Here is a 13,352-nt window from a genome sequence, read left to right as displayed (position 1 = left end):
AACTCATTTACACAGCACTAAAATGTTTTCCCCAGCATCTTAAGCATTTTACACATCAACAGCAATATAGAAGGAATCTACTTTCTCACATTTTTTCCAATACCTGTTACCTTCAGCCACTAAAAGTATTACATAGTTGACATGAAGTAGGGAACAAAATGATAGTCTGATAGTCACCTTGGATGTGAAGTATAGCATTGTGCTTTTGATTGACATTTCCATAGTGACATCATCTTTTCGTGTGATGACAACCACTTGTATACCTTTTTTGGTAAATGTCTGTTCACGTCCTTTGCCCAGTTTTTTAATTGGTTTACCTTTTTGTTCTAGAAATGCTTTGTATAATCTGCCATTTAAAGTCTTATCTGAGGGCTGGAGAAATGGCTCAGAGGTTAAGAGCATTGCCTACTCTTCCAAAGGTCCTGAGTTCAATTCCCAGCAACCACATGGTGGCTCACAACCATCTGTAATGAGATCTGGTGCCCTCTTCTGGCCAGCAGGCATATACACAGACAGAATATTGTATACATAATAAATAAATAAATATTTAAAAAAAAATAAAGTCTTATCTGAGATAGTTTGCAAATATAGCCAGTCCTCATTATTTGTGGATGCCGTATATGCAGATGCTCCTACCCATTAAAATTTATTAGCAAACCCTAACTCAATACTCAGTGCACGCGTGTGGCTCTTCGTCTATGTGTACAGAATAGCAAAACATCTGAGTTGTCTGTGAGCACATTCCCAGCTGAGGTCAGCTAAGTCAACTCTTAGTGCAAAGAAACAGCCTTTCTGTAGTGTCATGTTAGGCTTAGTATACTTGCACATTTTGCTGGTAATTTTATTGTTTAGAATAGTTCCTGAATGTAATGCTGGAGTGCTGCCTAGTAAATGCAGTAAGCCTGCCTTGTGTCATGTGGTGGAGTGCATGCTAGCTAAGCTTAATTCCAGCGGAAGCTACCATGCTGCTAGCCATTCTTCCAGTGTTAATTAATCAATACTGTATGTTAACTAAGGTGTCTTTAACAGAAATACATACAACAAGTTTAGAGACTGATGAAAATATGGAAGGGTCAGAAGCTTGTATTTTGTTTTCTGATTTGATTTTGAAACAGTGTTTCATGTAGCTCAGGCTGGCTTTCAACTTACTGCATAGCCAAGGATGACTTGAATTCTTCATCCTCCTTGCCCCTACTTCTCAAGGTCAAATGCATGCATCACCACATCTTCTTGTTTAGTATTCTCTTTTAAGATTGGTTTTTATTAATTTTTTATTATGCATATGTATGTCTCTGTGTTGGTACACAGAGTACACACACATGCAGGTCTCCTAAGAGGTCAGAGCATTAGATTTCCTGGAGCTGGAGCTAAAGGCAGTTGTGGGTACTGGGAACTGAACTCAGGTTGTCTAAAGAGTAGTACATGCTCTTAACTATTGGGTCATCTCTCCAACCCCTATTCAGTAATTCTAATGTGCTTTTGTGGAACATCACCATTGAGAATAGTGAGAATCAGATGTAATTTTCCCTTTGTGTTGGGTTGTAGTTTTTATTGATAATGCACAGATTTAAAATTTTTGTGAGTCTCATTTTCAATTTATTATTGTTCATGCTTTTAACATGTATAAAAGCCAATATCAATCCATATATTTTTCTTAAGTGTTTTATGATTTTTGGGTCTTGTATTTAGGTTCTTAAACCATTCCTAGTTAGTTTTGTATATGTTATGGAGTAAGGTGTCCAACCCCACTATTTTTCTTTTTTTAAATCATAATTTTCTCTTAAAAGTATAGCATATAAAACAATGGCTTTAATTATGGCATTCTTATTCATTTATTTGTTTATCTAGTGTACGCATTGGTGCATGTATAGCAGTCAGAGGACACCTTTTAGGAACCAGTTCTTTCCTTCTGATCTGTGGGTCCCATGGGTTGAACTCAGTCATCAGGCTTGGCAGCAAGCACCGCCTCCGGTTGAACCATCTTGCTAGCCCCGTTATGACATTTCCATATGTATCTATCATTATACCTTGCTCGTATTTGTCCATCACTCATATTCTTCCCCACTTCTTGCTTTACCTCTCCCCACACACAGTCCTTTTTCACTTTTCATGTCACGTGTATATTTAAATCTCTATTACACATCAGACAATCTATGATATTTTGTGTTCCCTCCTTATCCTCTCTTGTTCTCTTTCCTCTCCTTTTAGATCTCCTCCTTCCCACTTGAGGCCCCTCCCTCATTCATGTTATATATGTATTTGTGTTAAAACTAGATTCTGCTTATGAGAGAAATGTGCAGTATTAGTTTGAGTCTAGCTTGTTTTGCCTAACATGAAGATCTCAAGTTCTACCTATTTTCCTGAAAATGACAGAATTTTATTCTTCTCTACAGCTGAGTAGTATATATGTCACATTTTTAATGGTTCATCTGTCAATGGCCATCCAGGCTGGTTGCACAACTTGGCTGTTGTGAATGGAATGTCAATAAACATGGTGTTCTGTGGTGTGCTAACTTAGATTTCTCTGGGTATACCCAGGAATGGTTCATGGCAGTTAATATATTTTTAACCCCCATCTCTCCATCTCCCCTCCCTCTGAGTGTGTGTGTGTGTGTGTGTGTGTGTAAGTGCAGGTGTGTGCGCGCCATGGCATGCATGTGTATAGGTAAGAGGACAACTCTTAGGAGTTGTTCTTCGCTGCCACTTCGTGGAATTAGGGATCAACCTTGGGTTGTCAGTCCCCTGTGCACAGCACGCACTTCTCTGAGCCATCTAGCGGACCAAACAGTTAGGCTTTGTAAGGAACTTCCCTAATGATTTCCATATTGACTGAACCGATTTGTATTCACACTAGCAGTATAGAAAGGGTTTCTTTCCCCATGACCTCATAAGCATTTGTTGTTCTTTCTTTCAAAAAATTATTTACTTGTGTTGTATACCTCAGGCATCTTCCTCAATTCTTCTTCTTCTTCCTCCTCCTCTTTCTCCTCCTCCTTTTCTTCTTATGTGTGGGCGAACTCGGCTTGGTGGTGCACACATTTAATCCCAGCACTCAGGAACAAAGGCAGGCAAATCTCTGAGTTGGAGGCCAGCCTGGTCTATAAATCAAGTTCCAGGACAGAAAGGGCTATACAGAGAAGCCATGTCATGAAAAATGAAACAAAATAAATAAACAAATACAGGCGTGTTTTGTCTGCATCTATGTAAATGCACCACACCAGTGCTCAGTGCCCCTGGAGGCCAATGGTCAGGAACTGGAATTATAGACAGTTGTCTTCTGTCACTTGAGTGCTGGGCATCAAACCCAGGTTCTCTGTAAGAGAAGCCAGTGATCCTAACCACTGACCCATCTCTTCAGTCCCTCTTGTTTTATTGATAATAGCCTTTTCGGCAGAGATGAAACAAGAGTCTCAATGTTTTTATTTATATTTATCTGATGAGTGAATATGTTGTTTGTTTAGCTTTTGGAATCTGTAGATTCTAGGTATCAATTCTCTGTCAGATGTATGATTTGCAAAGATTTTCACCTATTCTGTAAGCTGTCTCTTGTTCTGATGGTTTTCTTGTGCCCTGAAGCTGCGTTTGATCTCCATGCAAGCCCATCAGTTCTTGAGATTATACATTCTTTACATCCTTTGATAATGGAACTCTTTTGTTTGTTTGTTTGTTTGGTTTTTGAGACAGGGCTTCACTGTAACAGTCCTGGTTGCCCTAACTCACTTTGTAGATCAGGCTGGCATTGAACCTACAGAGATCCACTTACCTCTGCCTCCTGAGTGCTGGGATTAAAGGTGTGGACCACCCACCTTTCCAGAAAGTTTGCGCCTATTTGTCTATCTTGAAGTTGTCTCTCTACAGTCTCAGAGTTTTAGAGCTGTTGTGTGTATGTGTGTATTTGTTCATGTGTTGTGTGTGGAGATGTCTTCTTCAGTCACGGTCCACATTAAACACTTTTATTTTAGTATTTCCTGCGTGTTTAATTTGCTCATGAGTGCATAAACTGCAGCGCACTCGTGGAAGTCAAAGGACAACTTGCAGGCACCGATTCTCTCCTTCCACCATGTGGGGCCTGGGGATTGAACTCAGGTCAGTTTTGGTAGCAAGTACCTGTTACTTATGCATTCTTGTCAGACCTCCAGCTTACCTCTTGAGAGGGGTCTTACTGAACCTCAAGTTCAATAATTGGTCTAGATTGGCTGGCCAGCAAGGCCCTGGAATCCGTCTAACTTTGCCTCCCCAGTGCTGTGATATCAAGCTACTGTTGCTGTACCTGGTTACTTTTTAAAAATTAAATAAAAATATTTATTTAACCTAGTGCTGGAGGACAAACTTAGGTACTCATGTTTCAAAACCATTAACAGCTGAGCCATCTCCTTCCTCCAAATTAAGGTCTGATACATTTGAATTTGTGTGTGTCTGTCTGTGTCTGTGAGTGTGTGCTTGCCTGCAGAGTGAGTTATGACTCTAATTCTTGTACATATAGAGATCCAGTTTGCTCTGCTATTTCTAACTTATTTCTTTTGCAAATGATAATCTAGTTGTCTCAGAACTGTCTGTTGAAGCTACCGTTTTTCCCCCATTGAACGAACTTTGCACCCTTGTCAAATATTAATTGATTATATTCTTGAAGGGCTTCTTTTCTGGACTTTTAATGCTATCCTGTTGGTATATATTTCTGGCCTTATACTAGCCTTGAACCACTTAAATTTTTGTAGATTTGTAATAAGTTTTGAAATCAGGAGTACAAGTCTAGCAATTGTCTTTTCTGTGATTTTTGTTTGTGGGCTGGTGGGGATGGCTCATGGATAAAGGCACTTGCTGCAAGTCCTCATTTCCTAAGTTTGATCCCCAGAGCCACATGGTAGAAAGAGAGGACCGAGTTTTTCTTGGACCTTTATTTGTGACCCCTCACACATAGAAGATTAGTAAATAAATTTAAATTTTTTTCTTTGGGGATTGGAGTTCTTTTTAGCTCCCTTTGCAATTCCATGTAAATTTGAGAACTGACTTCTCCATTTTAAAACAGATGGTTGAACAGTTGATAGAGATTATGCTGATTCTATAGATTTCTTTGAGTAGCAATAACATGCTAATGATGTTGGGGCTTCCTGTCTGCACACAGGATATTTGCCATTCTATGTATTTGGTCTTACTAAATTTCTTTCAGGAATGTTTTATAGTTTTTAGTGTGAAAGTCTTTCACTTTTGACTTACTCCTATATATTTTATTCTGTTAGATCTTGATATTAATGGGATTGCTTTCCCTTTTAGTTTAGTTTAGTGTGTGTGTGTGTGTGTGTGTGTGTGTGTGTGTGTGTGTGTGCAAATGTACATGTGAGTCTGGGTGCCAACTGAACCACCCACTCTGGGTTTTGGTAATTGAGCTAGGATCCTGTGCAGAAGCAGTACACTATTACAATGGTACATTATCTTTCCAGCTCCTGGAATTATGCAAGTCATTTTTGTTTGATGTGGTAAGTTGCATCTTACCCAGTTTATTTATTAGATCTACCCGCTTTCTTGTGGGCTTATTGGACTTTTTTCTACACAAAGGATTCTGTCATCTGTGAATAGATCTTTTCAGTTTAGTGCCTCTAATTTACTCTACTTGTCTAATTACTTTGGCTGTAACCTCTAATACCATGTTTAAAGACAGAACAGAGAGGTGTTCTGTTTATGGGCATGCTCTACTTACACCAGCACTTAGGAGGTAGAAGCAAGAGGGTAAGGTCAGATTGGACCACAGAGCAAATTCCAGGCACGCATCTATTAGGGAAAGAAACACTGATTTAAAAAAAGGAGAAAAAAAAACCAGAAAGAAAGGGAAATTTTCTCTCAATGTGTTTTTATATAATAATGCTTAAAATAAAATTTATTTTAAAATTATGAAAGAAGACATGAAGGGGAAAATAAAAGGCCAAAAATACCCCAGTCTTTGAGCATTCTGGAACACTCTGACACTTAGCCAGGCTTGGACTAAGCTAGAACCACCCAGATGAAGAGCTTACCTCCTGTGTCTTTTCTGTACACACATCTTGCTTGGGGCATATGCATAGCTTTCCCACATCTCCCAAATGCACAAGAACTTTTGAATTTACAAAGAATCTATGCCGTTCCTTCCTCTCATGGTGCGGGAGAATTGTCTGTATTCTGTCAATCATGTTTTAAATAATCGCTGATTGGCCGGGCAGGAGGTGTAGGCGGGGAAACCAGACAGGAAGTGGAAATGTTGCAAGGAGAGCAGGAGAATTCTGGAGAGGAAGAAGTTGATTCCTCCCACTCCTGCCCAGATCACTGAAGCAGCAGGATGTGATCTGCCAGCTGAAAAAGGTACTGAGCCACATGGCTAACATAGATCAGAAAAATGGGTTAATCAAGATGTGAGAGTTAGCCAGTAAGAAGCCTGACCTAAAGGGCCAATCAGCTTTATAACTTACTGAGTCCTCTGTGGTTGATTTTCTCTGGGACTAAACAGCTGTGGGGTACTGGGAGGCACAGAAAACCCAAATAATAAACAGCCCCCCCATGTTATATAATGGTGCCCACATGGATAACTGCATCGACAGAAAGCCTGAAAAAGCTTGGGAAAGACTAGAGTAAAGCATTTCAGTTTTCAGTCATAGCAGGAAAAAAGCTACGCTGTTTTAAAATGCCAGCTTTCTGGGCCATCCTGCCAGGGAAAATTCTGACTCTTTCAAGCAAGCAGTCCAGACTATGGAAACACTGTTGCAGCTTGCTTCCTGGCAAGGACCTTGAAATGCCTTAAGAGCTTTTGACTATTGTTTTCTCCATATTCCTTAGCAAATTAAAGGCCCATGTGGTCAGAAAAAGAGAGATATACAGTAAAGAGAGATTCAAAGAGTAAGAAAACCTCTAAATGGCTTACATTGTGTTAAAAATATATACAGGCTAAGGGTTCTCAGAGTTAAAAAAAAAAAAGAAAGAAAGAAAGAACGGGTAGCCTAGGAGGCAGAGACAGACATATCTCTGCGAGTTCAAAGATAGCCTGGTCTACAGAGTTATTCCAGGACAAAGATATGCAGAGAACCTGTCTCAAAAAGCCAAAAGTTAAAAGTGAAAATAAAAGAAATAGAGGTTAAAATAAAGTCACGTAAAGATGGAAAATACATGGAGAATCTTGATACTTTAAATTGTTTGAATGCTGATGAAGGAGCAACAGCTGCTAAAAGATACTTGCTTATAAATGCTTCAGAATTAATCCAAGATAGGTATTTTGAAAATACCTTGGCTTCAAAATTGAAGTCAAAAGGTATGTTACATTAGAGAAGAGATTTTGCTTTTGTTTCCAGAGAAAATGAGAGGCTCTGGATTTATTCAGGGTTAAGAAAAATCATCTTTGACCAAGGGAGACCACCTGAGCAATCTCCAGTAGGAACAGATGGCACAGATGTCTAAATTCTACAAATCCAGAACAGATTCAAGACTGCTGCATGAGATGACCAAGACTCCCAGGATACTCCAGTCAGGACTTGATTATAACTCTAAATTTTCTTTAGGTTCCCATAAGATTATCAGAGCCCCCAACCAGCAGGAAGTAGCCTGGAATACTACACCCACATTCCCAAAAAATGGACTATGGATATTTTCCTTTTTTTTTTTTTTAAAAAAAAAAGAAAAGAGGGGGAAGTGGTGCGGGGGAATTGTCTGTATTCTGTCAATCATGTTTTAAATAAACGCTGATTGGTCGGGCAGGAGGTGTAGGCGGGGAAACCAGACAGGAAGTGGAAATGATGCAAGGAGAGCAGGAGAATTCTGGGGAGGAAGAAGTTGATTCCTCCCACTCCTGCCCAGATCACCGAAGCAACAGGATGTGATCTGCCAGCTGAAAAAGGTACTGAGCCACATGGCTAACATAGATCAGAAAAATGGGTTAATCAAGATGTGAGAGTTAGCCAGTAAGAAGCCTGACCTAAAGGACCAATCAGCTTTATAACTTATAGAGATCTCAGTGTGATTTTTCTCTGGGACTAAATAGCTGGGGGCCAGACACAAACAAGCCAGCCCCCTCATGTTACACTCTCAGCCTTTGTGATATTTTGTCTTGACTAATCATCTGTCCCAAGACTTTAAAAGTTGGTAGTTTTTAAAAAAACACTTTCAAATAACACCCACTGCTTTTTAGTCAAAATTTCAGGTTATATAAAGTAAATGGATCTTTTATAAATCCCGGCAGTTAGAATAGACATATCTAATAATTTATAATGAGGGTTTTTCTGCATTTTCTGTATCTAGGAGGCAAGGCCACGCACTGAGAACACAGACTAATTATTATTTGTCTCTTCCTAAAGTAGAACTTACATGGAAGCAAGAATAATATATATGATATATGTAAACAGAGATTGCACGTTTGTTTCCTGGTCACCCAAACCCGAATAATCACATAAAAACTATTATAACACTGTTTGGCCAATGGCTCAGGCATGTTCCTAGCTAGCTCTCATATCTTAAATTAACCCATTTCTATTAATCTGTGTATTGCCACAAGAGCTGTGGCTTACTGGTAAGGTTCTGGCATCCTTCTCCTTTGGCAGCTACATAGCATTTGTTTGACTCTGCCTGACTCTGCCTTCTTTCTCTTCTGCCTTCTTTCTCTCGTGTGTGTGAGTGTGTGTGTGTGTGTGTGTGTGTGTATGCGTAAGTGCATGTGTGTGTGCGTATATATAATTTCCTGCCTGGCTTTACTCTGCTAAGCCATTGGCCAAAAATCTTTATTCATCAACCAATAAAAGCAAGACATATACAAAAGGACATCCTACATCTTCTCTCCTTTTCTGTCTAATTTAAAAGTAAGGCTTTAACTTTAACTTAGTAAAATTACATATACAAAACAGTCATTAAGCAAAAATTATAGTTACTATATTTAGTCAATTTACATTTGGCAAATTAAGAAAAATACTTCTATCATCCCACATTGGGTGCCATTTGTAGATGGAAGTTTCTGTTCTGCCTGGTCCCACAGCTGTTCAGTTCCAACAAAACACACAAAGGCTTATATTAATTATAAACTGATTGGCTTGTTAGTTCAGGCTTATTATTAACTAGCTCTTACAACTTAAATTAATCCATAATTCTTATCTATGTTTAGCCATGTGGCTTGGTACCTTACTCAGTGGGGCATTCTCATCTTGCTTCCTCTCCATCTGGCTGGTGACTGTAGACTGAGCCTTTCCTCGTCCCAGAATTCTCCTAGTCTGGTCATCCCGCCTATACTTCCTGCCTGGCTACTAGCCAAAAAAACCCAAAATGAGTGACAAATCTTTACAGGGTGCAAGACCATTGTCCCACAGCACTTTCCCTTTTTCACTTTTCAAAACAAGAACTCTGAATCTAATCTACTTTGTTTAGTTTTTTTCTCTGAGCATTATCAATAAAAAACTGTAACCAATACTCTAAACAAACAAAGACAAATATCTATAATCCATTTTTTGGGAATGTAGGCTTAGTTTTCTAGGCTACTTACTTTCTTCTGATTTGGGGTGCTGATAACATTATGGGTACCTAAAGAAAATTTAGGATTATGGTCAAGTCCTGACTGGAGTATTCTGTGAGGCTGGATCATCTCGGCCTGCAGTCTTGAGGTTCTTCTGGATGTAGAACTCAGAGGAAACTGCAGCAGAAGTGCTCTGAAACATTGGATCATCTGGGCCATCTGCTCCCACTAGAGACTTTTCAGGGGGTCTTCTTCAATCAAACCTTATTTTTCGTAACCAAGAATGAATCCACAGTCTCTCATTTCCCGTGGAAACAAAAGCAAAACCTCTTCTCCAAAGTAACATACCTTTTGACTATGCTGCAGACATAGATGTGAGTGACCTAGTTGGGGCCTAAATGAGCTCCTGGTCTACTGTGGGTGACTGACAAGTGAGCATTAGACAAAACAAAACAAACAACGAACAAACAAAAGCCTCAACCCCAACCTTTGGAAATGCAAAGTGCCCTGGATGTGGTGGTGCATGAACCTGGATGGCAATGGGAGTCAGGCTGAGAGAAGGGGAGGTCAGGAAAGGATTCTTGGAACCAATCAGACAGCTAAAGGACACTGGGGGTAGGGTGGCTTCCTAATAAAGGAAATGGTGAGTTGGTACCCGGTTAGGACAAGGAGGGTTGCAAGAGAAGGGAAAGACTGAGGGTTGACTATGATAGGCCTATTGAGAACAGAAGGCTGGAGAGCAGGGTTCACTTAAGGTCATGGGGTACAAGCAGGGTAGACTCATGGTCTAGACCGGGGAGCACTTTTGTAGGGAAACACTGGCTCTCTTCTCCCCAGATCACAGGTAGGACACCATCACGAGAGCCACAGGTGAGAAGACTTTTCCTGCCTTCCTTACTGCCCCTCATTTACAATCACCCATCCGTTTAGCAGGCATTGATTAAACTGCTCTGGCCAAGGCCTTATATGGGAGCTAGGTTTCTAAGGGTGAAGAAAGACAGTGTCCAACCCTCCCACTGTCTACAGTGCATGGAGTGCCACAGTGGGGAGATAATAGGGCAGAGTGTTGCCTGGAAACGGGGCAGCTGCCTTGTGATGAGCAACTCAAGCAGGCACCTCAATCAAAAATAAGATTTTTATAGCTATTAAGCTATAGGAACAGTTTTTAAAAATCACAGCCACTCAGTTTGATAGTTGTAGAAATCCTGTTTACTCTCTAACCTAGTGATTCTCAACCTGTGGGCCTCAACCCCTTTGATAATCCAGTATCTCCAAAAATATTTACATTATGATTCATAACAGTCGCAAGATTAAAGTTATGAAGTATCATTGAAAATAATTTTATGGTTGTGACATGCATAGATTTAACTGTTACAGTGTCTGATGCCCTCATGTTTTATTGATTTACTATCTTGGGCTTATCACGTGAGGCAGTGTTTTGCAACTCAGGTTCCCAGACCCTGGCTCCTCAACTGCTGTAGTGAGTCCTTTCTCAGTCCCACCAGCCAGCTCCCAAATAATGACATAGAGACTTCTTACTAATTACTAAAGCTCAGCCTTCGCTTAGGCTTGTTTCTAACTAGCTCTTAAAACTTAAATTAAAACATTTCTATTGATCTAATTGCTGTTATGTAGCTCATAGCTTTTCCCCGTATACATGTCCTGCTTCCTCGGTGTCTGGCTGGTGACTCTGCCTTTCTTCCTCCCAGAGCTCTCTCTATCTAGAAGTCCCACCTATACCTCCTACCTTCTTATTGATCACTTAGCTTTTTATTAAACCAATCGCAGTGACATATCTTTACATAGTGTAATCAAATATCTTGCAACAAACTGCAGTAGGGGATTCAAACTGTATTATCAGAAAATTCCTAATTCTAATTAGTTTGCTGTCTATCAGGCTTCTCAAGGTCCTAACAACTACATTCTCACTTTTGACCGAAATTCTATCATACACCAAGGCAATGCTGGTAGACTCAAGCTGGTTAGAAGTTTGGTCTGGCTGTTAGGATTTGGGTTTAGTTTTTCAACGGAAAGGGAAGCAATTATTAGTCAATAAACATAGCTTTATTTTGTACACAAATCTGCCATGGTTGTGGGACTTAAGTAGCCAAGGAGGTTCTTAGTGGCAAAAAGTTGGAAACTACTGAGCCCAGGAATCTTGATTCCAAAGGGCAAAGAACTATCTGTAATCACAGGTTTCTCTCTCTTTAAATGGGGTGCTATTTGTAACTTGCGGTTTCTTTCCCACCTACCAGTTCTTAAATAACCGCTCAGAGACTTAACATTAATTATAAATGCTTGGCCAATGGCTCAGGCTTATTACTAGTTAGCTCTGACATTTAAATTAAGCCATTTCTGTTAATCTGTGTATCTCCCCTTGGCCTCTGGCTTTACCTCATTTTCTCATTGTCTTATTTCCTCCATGGCTGGCGGTCATCTCCCAGACTCCGCCCTTCTTCTCCTGTGTCTCTGCTTGGATTTCTCCTCCTGGCTCTATCTTGCCTTGCCACACACTGAAGCATCTTTATCAACCAGTAAGAACAATATATATTCACAGTGTCCAGATAGACCATACCACAGATGCTATCACCCACATGTAACCCTAAAACAACTTGCTGCCTTCTCAGCACAAGCTAGCTCAGGTAGTTGCTGGACAGGAGGCTAGAGCTAGCTGGCTTCAGAGCAGGAGGGAAGAAATTCTGAGAACAAACAGCTTTCATAAAGAAAAGACTACAAGAAATCCCCTTGCCTCCTTTGCTCTGTTTCTAGGCTCTCCTGAAGCAGGGATTTTGAATGAATACATGTTACTCTCTGGCCACCTGACAAGCTTTATGAGCCTTATTTTAATCAATACCCATTTTACATACTGGGCTGAACAGCTAGTGAGACAAGGATCGTGAAGCCAGACACACAAGGTTCTTGCAGCCTTCAGTACTGTGTATTGCCTTCTAAGATGCATACCAGAATTAGGGCAAATCTCTCACTCTTTTTAGGATCTCATTTCCCCCCTTCGTGATAGTATTATGAATTTATTTTATTTTTTTTCACAGTATCCAAATCCAAATTTTTCTTAATATGGAGTATTGCATTTCTGATGAGAAAACAAAATAACACTCCCCCCCCCCCCCCCGCTGTTAAAAATGGACTTCCCCTGGATGAATCCATCAGTAGTAGCTACCGCCTGGAAGCTGCCTAAGTGGAGTCTTCCAATGAGGCTGTTGAATACGAAGCTAGGTTCCACATTGTGTGTTATGAGCAGATGGATTTCAAAACTGAGGGAGGTGGCTTAGGTTGTCCATAAGAGAAAGAACCCTGCAAGACAAATGGTGGAAGAGGATCAAGAGCCAGGAAAAACAAAAAGCTTCATAACCGGCTCTGCATTAGTGGTTTTTCCACAGCCTTTACTTTCTAGAGTCAAGCTGTTTGTTGAAAGTCTCAAAATTCTGCTAGTCTGATTGAGTCTAAATTTCCATGTCTAATTTTTTATAAGCACGTGAGGAGTTCTGGTCTCTAGAGACAGCTCGTTTACATGATCTCTTCAAGTCCAATATTTTCGCTTACAAAACAGGAATCACTGCCTTTTTCGCAGTTGTTATTGGGAGAAGACAGAAAATACAAAATAAAATGGGGGTGGGGGCGGGTAACACAATGAGAATACAGCCAGTGTTTAAAACTGGCCCTTAACAAGTTAACCGGCTCCCTTAGGGACCCCGACTTTTCGAGGTACGCAGGGAGAGTATTCTATCCAGCTCCCGACACGGAAAAGTCAAAGCCTTTGTTGTGTGCTTCTAGAAGCCCGAGAGTCCGGTAATAATTTCTGCTCCAGTTTGGGATAACAACACTATGCGCGGCCGCTGAAAGACTACTACTCCCAGAATTCTACGCTCTGGCCGACAGCCCA

This window comes from Myodes glareolus, chromosome 19 (genome assembly GCF_982192425.1).
Source record: "Myodes glareolus chromosome 19, mMyoGla1.1, whole genome shotgun sequence".
Lineage (NCBI taxonomy): Eukaryota > Metazoa > Chordata > Mammalia > Rodentia > Cricetidae > Myodes > Myodes glareolus.
This window is presented reverse-complemented; position numbering follows the sequence as displayed.